The sequence below is a fragment of the Schistocerca serialis genome, chromosome 6 (assembly GCF_023864345.2).
Source record: "Schistocerca serialis cubense isolate TAMUIC-IGC-003099 chromosome 6, iqSchSeri2.2, whole genome shotgun sequence".
In the NCBI taxonomy this organism is placed as follows: domain Eukaryota; kingdom Metazoa; phylum Arthropoda; class Insecta; order Orthoptera; family Acrididae; genus Schistocerca; species Schistocerca serialis.
The window spans coordinates 161,794,750-161,808,185 of NC_064643.1; positions in this window are offsets into that span (position 1 = coordinate 161,794,750).

Here is a 13,436-nt window from a genome sequence, read left to right on the forward strand (position 1 = left end):
AGTTGAGTCGCGTGTGAGTAGTACCACAGTCTATGTGGTAGTACCCTCTCCCGCTTCTGGCTACAGGAATATGGCTGTTGGCTGTGTAAGCAGTTGCAGCAAGCAGCTAGATGCTAGCGGGAAAAATGTACTGCCGCGCCCAAGCTGCCAGTTCACGCATGCGCAGCAGGCCCGTATCTATGAAGGAGGGAGGGGGGGGAGGTGCCAAATTATTATTCTTCAGGAGAAAAAACCTTATTTCACAAAGCGCCTAGCATCCAGCACACGTTGGTCTATCGATTGCACATGTGATTTTGAAACGCATCCCTGTTGGTTTTTGAACACTCTGTAAGTTGATTTCCGAATGAATCATAAATTGATTTTTGAATAGGAGCATAACGTACGTGATGTCTCTATCAGGGGAATCCTCGTCGCATCTAGAAATAAACTTTCCTGCAGGCAAAAGGCGACCTGCTATACGAGCTGAGCGGAGTAAAGCCGAACGAGTGAACGCCAATCGCTGTCTGATCAGGTGGTTGAATGGGTTTGCGAATAATCAGCGTAGTTATTATTGTTAGTGAAATCCGTAGATTCAGACTACCAGAGTGGAAATAAACGACTAACAGGAGTAACTGGTAAGAAAGATTACGTATTATCTTCTCGGTGTATCCAAGAAAATGAAATTTTGTCAGAAAATTTTTGGGCCGCCGCTATCTAGTATTGCCCCGGTTCGGAAATATCGTACATTCGGGGCTGATGCGCAGAGCAGTGTGAGTTATAGTGGGGATGTGTGTAGTCTCCACGTGACCCCTGTTTACATTTAGTGTCTCTGAGCACTATGGAACTTAACATCTGAGGTCATCAGTCCCCTAGAACTTAGAACTACTTAAACCTAACTACCCTAAGGATATCACACACATCCATGTCCGAAGCAGGATTCGAACCTGCGACCGCAGCGGTCGCGCGGTTAGAGACTGAAGCGCCTAGAACCGCTCGGCCACTCCGGCCGACTTACATTTAGTGAATTTGCTGTTTCCTCTTCGTTTACTGCCCTCACGTCAAATGAAAACAAAACGGATTTCTGTGACCGGGAGCTGTCAAGTGAATTAAAATATATTCACATAATTACGGAAGGCTAATATATGTTATTAGTTTCAGATTTTATTTTATTTCCACATTTCTGACAGTGATGGATTAATCGCCTTGTAGAACAATTAAGTTATTTTTGTCGGCTTGCTAAAGAAATCTGGTTTTTATTAATCTTTTACGCTGAAGCAGTAAATGTATTTGAAACGAAGTGTTTAGTTCCACACTATTGGCTAATTTCAACTGTTAACAACATTCCAAGCGCACTTTGTCATTTCTAGCAAGTATGGCATAATAAAGAATCAAAAATGAGTCAATACAGTACTGGTACTCCAAGAAACCCACACTGAAAAGCTTAATATCAGATCGAGGCCTACTTCATACGGAATCTGGAAATTCGAATGTGTTCTTTTAGTATGGACTTTAAATGTGACATTTCAGTATGGTTCAGGAAATTCCGATGCTCTTGGATGATGTCTTTGTCCTTTGGTGACGTAAAATCTTTTAATGCATTACACGTACGAACATAAATGCTTCCTGCGTCATAGTAGCTGTTAAAGCGCAGTGGCGCCTGTTATCTGGCGCTCTCTTACAACTACTGAAACGAACCTATTCCTAACAGGTCGCGCGAAAATATTGCGAATGGTGGTTTGAAAATCGTTACTTTCAAAGTAAATTTTCTTTTTCGCAAATTGAACTATGGCGAGAATGTACGATGAGTTTCTTAAATCACAGAGCGTTTGATGACGAGCCATTTAGAAGTATTTAGAGCCCAGAAGATTAGACATTCATGTCGTTATTATGAGCAAATTGATGTAGTGTTACGGCAAGCTCTCTCTGTTGTGCGGTAGCTAATTTATTTGTGGAATACTTTGAGGACAGGTCACCGGACTCGGCTAAAGATTTTATTGGCACATTTGTGTGACATATCTTGAAGTGTAACGCCGGCCGGAGTGGCCGAGCGGTTCTAGGGGCTGCAGTGTGGAACTGCGCGAACGCTGCAGGTTCGAATCCTGCCTCGGGCATGGATGTGTGTGATGTCCTTAGGTTAGTTGGGTTTAACTAGTTCCAAGTTCTAGGGGACTGATGACCTCAGAAGTTAAGTCCCATAGTCCTCACAGCCATTTGAACCATTTTTTGAATTGTAACACGCGCAAAAAAGATCAGCATTACATGTGAAAGCTTAGCTTCTCTTGCAGCTTATTAACCTTAGAGACCAATATTATATCTGAAAGCTTTGCTTTTCTTGTAGCAAAACTCTGTATATTAATTTAAAACATTAACTTTTCCTGTTTGTGTGTCCGCGCTACATAACAATGATGTTGCTATTAGCTGACTACATCACCTGTCCTGTGGTCTGAACATCCTCTGTCATTGTCTGGCGGAATCACGTGACATGACCTATGACTGGCTTACAAAAGCGCACTGCTATCTCGATTTCAATGGTTCGGAAAGTAACATGAGGTGTGTGGTGGAAATCGAATTTATACTTTCGTAATACGAAAATATGCTGCGTACATGTTGCTGCACATCAAAAATCTTTCCAAAAGGGGTTTTCTTCCCTGAGTTTCGTTTTCTAAAATGCCGGGAAATTCTACGCCCGTGTATAAAAACATAACCATTCAAAGGATTGATAAGTTTTACAGTTCACATGGGGAAATTAACTGTCACTTAATAATACGGAAAAAGTGTTTTCATCCGGGAGAAAGTGTATTTTTAACCGGGAAATAAGGGGAAAATCCGGGAATATTTTTTCCTTGTCCGCGTATACACTATGATCTTGCTTACTTTCGGCATTATGATATGCCGCTTGGACTTACATTCCCACATAGGAAGTTAACGCTCTTGGAGCTGATGAAATTAATGTTATCCGCAAGCTCAAAAACTTCTAAAGCGAACAGAAAATAATTATTTCCTTATCTTACATATTATTTCAATGTTGGAGAAGGTAGAAAAACTTTGCAACAAATTAATCTGATGTATAGTCTAGGTCGTGCAAAACACAAAGGTAAATCACACTAAGATAGAGACGCGTGATGTATAGCACTCACACCAAGTTGAGTGCAGTTTTAATGCGTTTTGCCAATACCGTCCAGGAAAATAAAGGAGTTTGTCCGTTTCTGTCCCTTGTCGTGTGCACAAAACATCACAAATACCGTTTATTTATCGCAATTTCATCCCATATGGCCCTGGTGGTAAAGGCCTCATTTGGTTCGTCAAAGCAAAATAAATTTTAAAAGTAGTAACAGATTTTTAAAATAAATTTTAAGTTCATAAAATCGTGTCATACAGGTATTTTACAAAAACTTAGATCTGTGTCAACCAAATGTACCGGTTTTATACCATAGCTGGATGTCACCTTTACAAATGACATCTATGAGATGGGCACTCATCCAGGAGGCTGTTGCCTATAGTCGTCACTGGATGACAACACCTGACAATGGCCGCTGTGGTTTTCCTTTTCGAGAGTCATGCGAATAGCAGTTGCATTAACAATCATCTACCTATAATTTTTTGAGCGAAAAAGGTAGTGATATTTGTTGAATTTGCTGCAGTCTTCCCCTAAAATTTATTCCCTATGCAATTACCTCCACACATCCTATTATCCTATCCCTTTTTCTGGCCAGTGTTCTGCACATATTCCATTCGTCACCAAACGTCTTTTAGCCTGGAAAACCTTCTTTGTGTGTGCTGCTATACTCTTTTTTTTTGTCCTCTTCGCATGGTCCTTCGTGAGTTATTTTGCCTGCAATCTAGCAAAATTCATTCACTTCGCCTACCTCGCGTTCTCAAATTTCGAATATACGTTTATCGCTAATTGCATTTCCCCTAATCCTAATTACTTTTGTCTTTCTTCGACTTTCTTTCAATTCATAGTGAATGACTGTTCATTCCACTGAATGGATCCTGTAATTCTTCCACCCTTTCACTGAGGACAGCAGTGTCATCATCGAATATAAACATCGGTTTTCTTTCAATCTCAGTTTTAACCCCAGTCCTGAACCTTTCTTTTACTGCTGTCCTTGCTTTTCCTATGTACAGGTTCAACTCCAGGGGGCGCTAGCTGAAGACATCGTAGCGAAATTATGTACAACATGCAAATATCGAACAATGACACAGTCAGGAGTTTGTATGAAGCTTTTGTCGACAGCTTCAAGAAAATTTACGTATTAGTGAAACGGCCGATTTTCTACTAGAGCAATTAAATTTTTTGTGTGGTGCTTCGTTCAGCACATAAGCGTTATGGCTCCTATTTGGGAAACAAGATATAGAGAGTTTATTATATCTGAGTAATACAAACAGGTATGTTATATCATACTTATGGTATGAAACCGCAACGCCCGTTCCGCATATTTCGATCATGGGTCTATTACCTTTCTTGCTCTATGTTCATGATCTACCATTTTATCTAATAACGACCAAAATTAATTCACTTTTGCTGATAATACAAGCATTATTGTCCAACCGATCATGAAATACCCACAGGGAAACGTAAATGTTCCCTGGTTTTCCCTGGTTTTGCATAACTGAATTAGCTTTAAAAAATAGAGAAACCAAAGTCCATCCAATTTTGTACTGTGAAAAATACATCTCCTGTGAATGCAGTTTACCAATAAATAATAATAATAATAATAATATTCTAAGTTCTTGATTGTGCACACTAGCGAAACTTTAACTTGGAAAAAGCTATATAGTCGAACTGGTACAACTTTACATATACCCACTTTTCTCGTAAGGATAATTGTCAACTTTAGTCAAATAGAAATAAGTAAGTTCACATATCTTTAACATTTTTATTCACTAAAGTCCTACAGGAAAATATTTTGTGATAGCACCATATTCGGATAAAAGTTATTCACAAAATGAAAGTAATCACTATTAAATTTTCAGGTGACACGACGTACATATAGCAGGAATATGTTTAAGCAACTGGGAAATTTAATCACAGACTTACACATTTATGCACTCATGAAATTCGTTGCCAGCAACCCATTTAAGTTTGAGAGTAGTGAGATATTCAGAAATACAATACTACATGTAAAAATGGTCTTCACATACCTCTAGTTGATCCGTCTTTGGGACAGAAAGTGGTGCAACAATCGACTATAAAATTCTTTGATTTTCTGTCTAAGAGAATAAGATGCCACCACTTGCCCGCAAAAGGCAAAGGTCCCGATTTCGAGTCTCGGTCCGGCACACAGTTTTAATCTGTCAGGAAGTTTCATATCAGCGCACACGCCGCTGCAGACTAAAAATCTCATTCTATTAAAGACTTGCTCCTTTTGAAAAAATAGTGCTATACATACAATAGTGTTATTATATTTTATTCACAAGTTTTAATTTTTTTTACTGAGTTTCCACCGCCTGTAGCTGACGTAATGCAGAAAATGCGCGCGCCCCTTCGTACTCTGTTTAATCCGTGGCAGAACAGCCACTAGCAGCAGGTTTACCCTTGTGGCCACAACCTCGCAGCTAGCTGGTCACCACGCCTCCAACTCCAACCAAATGGGCGAAGGCTGCACTATTGTATTTCTCATCTTCTGTGCACACTACGTAACGCTACGGCCAATTGTGACGCTACAGTATTTCTAGTCTTTGTACATGTTATATAAAGGCTGACTTTCAAATCTTTAAGGTGCTCATAATCTACAGACAGCCTTTTAAATATGCCGAAACCGGTCGCCTCATTAAATGAGAGATTCTACGATCTTGGCTCTTTTTTTCTAAATGATCATCAGTGATAATTAGGCGCGGAAGAAAATCACTGAACTAGTGTGGACATTTGTTGAGTATGCCATCTCATCGCTGGTCAAAGAAAACTGGGAAAATGGTAACAACCTGGTAGACGTAAAATTTTAATGCTGCAGACCACGCCGTTCTTGTTAAGACCACATCAACAAAATAACTCAGCATCGCAATATACACAAGGAGGCCACCCTGAATAGAGAGGCTTGGCAGAATATTGCAAGAATACGTCAAAATTTTGTCATTAATTGATTAACTGATATCAGTAACTGATTTTGATAATGTATGAGAAGTGATCTTGTGTAATACTAATAATAGTAATAATGTGTGTGTATGTCTATGTTTACATGTATGTGTGTGTACATAAGTGTATATAGGGTGAGTCACGTGAGACGGAACGCTCATTTTATTTCGTGAACGGTTCCAGATATCGAAACGAGAATATCGGCAAATGGTGGCACGCTAAAGGCCACTTCCTTTTATTGTGTTGCAAAGAGCGTCAACTCTTGTAACGATGTAGATATTGAAGCAAGTATGACTTTTTAAATAGAGTGACATATTTCAACGACATCAAGAACCTTGAAAAGACGAGTACTGCGATACAATTCTTGTTACCTTTGAGGTTGAAACTCTTCGTAAAAGAATCCGAGAAATATACTAAAGCTGAAAGCGAGCCAGCCACAATCGGCTACTGCGTTGTAAGCACTCTCATGCTAGGCTATGCCGTCGTATCACGTACTTGCCGGCCGGCGTGGCCGTGCGGTTCTAGGCGCTTCAGCCTGGAACCGCGTGACCGCTACGGTCACACGTTCGAATCCTGCCTCGGGCATGGATGTGTGTGATGTACTTAGGTTAGTTAGGTTTAAGTAGTTCTAAGTTCTACGGGACTGATGACGTCAGATGTTAAGTCCCATAGTACTCAGAGCCATTTGAACCATTTTGTATCACGTACTTGTCTGCACCGCAGAACTAGCAGACATGTACACCAATGAGGAGACATTAGATACGCTACTTTTTCACGGCCTTCAAAAAAAAAAAAAAAAAAAAAAAAGTGCTGTCGAAACGGATGGCTGTATAGGATCCCTATTCTGATCGTCATTGCCCACAGTATAAGGCACTTGCGCAAATTATTAGATCACCACAGTGCGAACATGCAGCCTCAACGTCAAACACAGGTCGAGTACGAAGACGGCAACAGATAGAGCACACGAAAAAGCTGTTTCATATACGACACTTACCAATATGCATGTTGGCACGAGACGTATTGCCGTAGAATGTGGGATCAGCCAGACGAGTGTCATTAGCGTCTTGCATCGGTACAAGTGCCATATTTATCATTTGTCACGACATCAGGCACTCGCAGTACGTGATTTCTAAAGTCGTACAGAATTTTGTCTGTTTGTTCTGCAGTGCCTGAGAGACGACACTATATTTTCCATAACACTCACTATTCGGCAGCTGAAAATCCGCCCTTGTTTCATCAGAAACAGCACCAACGACGGTCGAGCATAAACGTATGGTGCGGTATCGCAGGAAATTCCATTATGGGACCTTACCTCATCACAGGGCTGTTAAAAGGAAATACGTACGTACACTTCGTTACGAATATTCAGCCTATTCTCCTAGAAGAAGTACCACTGAATAAGTGACAATTTTCGTGTTTCCAAGACGACGGTTGTCCAGTTCACTCAAGCCGTGTTGCAAACCAAATACCGAACGGAAAGTCTCGTGACAGATGAATAGGACAGAGTTCTGCAGTACAATGGCCATCGAGACCCCTGATTAGACTCCTCTTGATATCTGTCTATGGGGAGCACTACAAGGTGCAGTCTGTCATGAATCCTCAACTACGTCACGCGGTACACGCTGTCTAAATTGCCATAGCATGCAACGATATATCATCCAACGTACTTTCGTCTGTTCATCTATCTTTCGAATGGTGACTGTACATGTGTCTTGAAGTCGATTGTAGATAATCTGAGCACATGCTTAAGTAAAGTGTACACTATCTTTTGTTGAGAAAGCCGGTCGGAGTGGCCGAGCGGTTCTAAGGGCTACAGTTTGGAACCGCGCGACCGCTACGGTCGCAGGTTTGAATCCTGCCTCGGGCATGGGTGTGTGTGATGTCCTTAGGTTAGATAGGTTACAGTAGTTCTAAGTTCTAGGGGACTGATGACCTGAGATGTTAAGTCCCATAGTGCTCAGAGCCATTTGAACCATTTTTTTTTTTTTTTTTTTTGAGAAAAGTATTTATTTTGGGGTGATGTATCTTCAGCCACTCTGAATAAAATGTTTACTTTACTTGAAGTGTATTCAGTCTAATTACGATTTATTATTGTGTACACAGACACATTTGTTCCACAGCGGGTGCTTTACATTAAGGGAGCATTGAAGTGTCTACAGGTGAAGACAGATCAGATTTCTCCTTTTTTCAAATCTAAGAGAGTTAACACAGTATCGATATTTTATTTTTAACGTGCATAGGACTCTTTATTACTGTGAAGTATGACCGACGGATGTTTCTGTTTTGGCTTTTGACAAGTAAACAGGCACGGTGAGCGTTTAAATAGAAAACTGCCAGACCAAACTGCAGTTGTTCCTACAAAAATCTTTAAGCGTACACACTTTGGAAACAGTTTTCCTACGCCGTGTCTGATGCTCCAGAAGATAGCATATCTACGTCTACATCTACAAAGATACTCTGCAAGGCACTGTACAGTGAGTGGCGGAGGGTACCGTGTACCACAATTTGTCATTCCCTTTCCTGTTCCACTCGCAAATAGAGCGAGGGATAAACGACTGTCTGTATGCCTCCATATAAGCCCTAATTTCTCGCATCTTATCTTAATACTCCTTACGAGCAATGTATGTTGGCAGTAGTAGAATCGTTCGGCAGTCAGCCGGTTCTCCAAATGTTCTCTACAGTACTTCTCGAAAAGAACGTCGCCTTCCCTCCAGGGATTCCCATTTGTGTTCCCGAAGCATCTCCATAACTTACGTGTTGTTCGAACCTATCGGTCTAGCAGCCCGCCTCTGAATTGCTGCGACGTCTCCCTTCAGACTGACCTGGTACGGATTCCAAACACTCGAGGAGAACCCCAGAATAGGTCGCACCGTCTCCTTTACAGGCGAAGCACTCTTTCTTAAAATTCTCCCAATATACCGAAGTCCACCATTTGCCTTCCTTGCCACAGTTCTCACATGCTCGTTGTGACGTACCTTTTGAATTTCTTACTTTTATGTTTTCGTTTTCTTTAAAGGTGAAGCAGTAGCCCAGCGTAGAGTCTGCGCCTACCGTCATGTATTTTCGATTTTTCAGATGTTAAAAAACATAAGAGGTTTTTACTGTTCCTCAGTAAGAGGAAGGATTCGCGCTCTGCTACTTACCTTAGCGTGTAGTAGTAGACCGCCATTTTGGGCGATGTGAATAAGTGAGGAGTGTGTATTTTCTATGTGCATTGAACAGAAGAATATAGTATTATTTTATTAACTAAAAGGTTGCATGAGTTATTATTAGTAGTATTACTGTAATAAGAAGGACTGTAGCCCACTTGTATACTTCGGAAAATTACGAAGATCCGACTAACGCAAAATGGACACAGTCAAGATTTTGTAGGTGGATACGGCGATCGCACATAATATTATAAATTTGTAAGCATAAACCTACAACAAGAGAAGAGCTATTTCATTTATGTGGAACTAATATGAAAAGATTCTTTACCTGTGTACAGGCATAGCTGAGCTTATTGTGTTTGTCCGAGTGCCGAAAAATTAATCTCGTTAATTCCACATATTTAAAAAACATTTTATAATTTTTTTATTATTCTATTATTTATTAGATTATAAAGTGGCGACCGTGACAGGCACGATACGTAATGGCCAAAACTGTTAGTACTAGTATTGTTAAGACAATGAATAAACATATATGTTAATAATTCCTTTATGTTCCATGTACGCTGATGACATGACGGAGACGATGCTGTAATGCTGAAAAAAATACTAATGGCAAGAAAAAGAAATAATAAATAAATTAGAAGGAAGAAGACAACAATCTGATAGGACCGCGCAATGTATATAGAAAATGCGTTTCCAGTAGACCTATAAGAAAATCCAAAAACCTTTTTCCCAAAATCCAAAGCCTAAAGCCTCAGAGGTTAACGCAGTTGCAGTTAAGTAGAGAGAATGACATTTCTGTATCAGTACTAAAAGTATATTGAGTGAACGACAATTGAGATTACAATCAGAAATAGCTGTACATGCATTTTGTAGCGCGAGAAGTAGCGCGGAAGTAGAATCTAAACAGACAAAATTTTAATTTTGGTAACCGCAGAGGCGTCAAGGTTCCTATAATGGAAGGACAAAACAATAAGAAAATGTTATTCAGAAATCAAAATGACAATGTAGTATACTTGCATTTGAAAAACGCAACAATGAGTGGTTTAGAGCAGTTAAGCGGTGATTATTTGGATGCTGGGTGCGACATGCCATTGTTGTATTCGACGGCCATGAATACAGAACATTTCATTACAAGCAATACGTTGATTACAATACACGAAATTAATGATACCTCAAGGCAAAGGAATATTTTAAATGGAAGTAGTACGCGAAGTACAGACGCAGATGCTGACAGGCGTAGGCCAGAAGTGACTAGAGAAGATAAGCCTTATTTCGAGCCTTAACAGGGATACAAACAGGCATGAACGCTATGAAAATAGACATAAATTCAAAAGTGTCGAGTTTAGAAACAATACAAGCAGATGAACACAATCAATTCAAAGATGGCGAGTTTAGACAAGATACAAACAGACATGAATAATATGAAAGCAGACATGACCACAGTAAAGTCCGAGATCGGGAACGTGAATACAAACATGACACACGTTTCAGACGAGGTAAAATATTTGGTCACAGAACTCAACAATTTGGATACGGAGTTCACACAGCAGATTCGCAAGTCTCCATGGAGGTAGATAGGAGGATTAACGAGCAAGTGCAAACTTCAGTTCACAATATGAGTGAGAAATTAAAAGACATAATGGAAGAGAAATTTGAAACACTAACACGCATGTATGGACAGGAGCTATCCGGAATCGGAGAAACTCATGGTAATTTACAGGTAATGCAAAAGAACACGCAGGTTAACATAGATAATGTACAATCGGAAGTAGCGAAGCTGCATTCTTTCGGATATAGGATTACTTAAGCTAGAACATAAAAGAATCAACTCAGACATTGTGCAACTTTACGAAACGGTAAAGTGTAATACAAAAGATGAAAACACAACGTTCGCAGAAAAATGAGTACGCGAACAGCGTACTTATGTGGAAGCGGCAAAGGAAGTAACGGGGGACAGGGAGGAAGAAATTTTAAAACGCGTAGAACATGATATCAAACAGGTAGAACAAAGGTTAAGGGACAAAATAGTTACAAAACAAAGTACGATAATATCATCGCCGGGGGCTGTAAACGGAGCTATAAACAGCCGTCCGCCGGTGAGAGAAATCAGTGGCACGGACAACAATGCCCAACCCACGCCGCATGTAAATGTTCTTCCGTCCTGCTGGACAGCGTTGCTAATGGACGAGAGTTTAATAAAACACCGACAGAGTCCTGTATTCTGAAATGAAAAAAAGCGAACGCACCCGGTAGTGTTTGTCCGAGCCTTTAGGAATGTGCTGCCCAGGACTTGGACAGAAGCTCAAAAGATCAAATATGTGGTAGGACACACTGAGGGTGACGCCCTTTTGTGGGCTACAGAGATGTCGGAACTTTGCGAGACATATGATCAGTTTGGAAATGCATTTTTAGGTAAACAGCTATCCAGGAGAGATTAAGACGAGAGGTATTTAACCCAGTATGATATCATCCAAAATTCGGAGGCTAAGGAACTATTTTGAAACATATCTAAACAAGACCCGCTACTGGAACAATCCGATATCTCATGTCGATGAATTGAAAATCTTCAGGCACAATTTACCTGTAAGTGTTAGTGAAAAATTAGTAACCATTCCTGAATATGATGTCGAGTATTTGCTCCCAGTGGTCGACTCAGTAGATCTAATTCATGAGGATGGGCAAGCCATGTCTAGTTATCGTAATGGTAATGAATACAACCCAAATGGGAAGAACAACTACTGTAACGGCAATGGCTTTGGAAACTATAATGGTGGTGCGCGTATGAATGAATGGCATCCGTATGCACCGCCGCGTCATAACGGAAATCCGCACAATCGGCTTACCCTTCAGCCACAGGGTGTCCGAAGGCACGAAAATAAATATCAGCCCCATAGGTACGGCAATGGCCGAGACAGGAGAAATTCAAGACAAAACTTTGACACTAGGCGACAAGGAAATGCAAGTTACCAGGGTAGGAATATGCAACACAGGGATCCGAGAGAGAACCGGCAGCCCGTACAGTCAAACCCAAACAACCGGGACACGAACTGGCGAACACACAGTGAACATAGTAAAGTGACGGCAGAAAATGAAGCAATACCTTTACAGCCCCCAGGAAATAGTAATCTAGCGTGGCTAGAGGAAGAAGGTAGGAGTTTTGTCACACATTGATGAATAAACCGACTGGCGCTCGGTTCCTCTCCAGCTAGGGGGTACAATATTAATATTTCCGGTACCCTTTCCTCTTTTACTATCCAGTTTAGCCAATAAGGAATGTTCAGTTTTCTTCTACTATCTAACATGCAAAGAATGACATGCAACCTAGTGAATAGGAATTTTCCTAGTGTTTTGATATTGCAATTTCTTAAGACTTAAATATCTATAGTAGCAAAGGAAACCTTTTGCTATTCCTTGAGGAAACACGGAATATACAACAAGAAGTAAAACAATTATACACAATACTGAGCGAGCGAAAACCATTAGATGACGTAGTTTTACTACATCAGGAGAAGACACTTGAATAAGAGTGATTGAAAAGAAAGGAATTCACAGCGCACGAGCTTTAAGCGGGCGTCATGAGCGGTGAAGTGTACTGAGACGCGCAGCCGCGCTTAAAGCAGAGTGTACATGAACAATTATATGCGAAGCGGCTAACAGCTGGTCGTAGGGGCAGATACGCAAGAAGCAAGGTTGAGTTCAGTGTTCCCTTTTTAAGATGCGCCAAGACACACTGCCCACCGCGACGGAAACCATTTGAGAATTTAAGCGAAGCGGCATCCACGGCGCGCAGCCAGCTGGACAAAACAGAAGCGATATGAAATGGTTATCAGCTGATTACTATGACGTAAATCAGTTACACAAACGAAATGAATAGAGACATTTACGTCCTAGTTGGAGACTATACTGTAAAGAGTCCCAATTTTAAGACTGTATCATTAAGTTAAGCATACGTAGTTTTAAGAAAATGAGCGCATTGACGCAAGTAAACAGTAAGGAGCGTGGAATACACAATTTTTTAACTTATCACAGGCTATTGAATGTACGTAGTTAGAAATAAGTATAAGTGTTCAAAGTAGAAGAGAATATACATGACCTATCCCAGTATGTACAAAAGGATTAAGACAAGTCTGAAAGAGAAGTAACAACCTGCACACTTCAAAGAACACAATTAGCACAGAACTTAAGAACTAAGCGACTTACATAGAGCACGTAAGTAAGAGACGACGAGA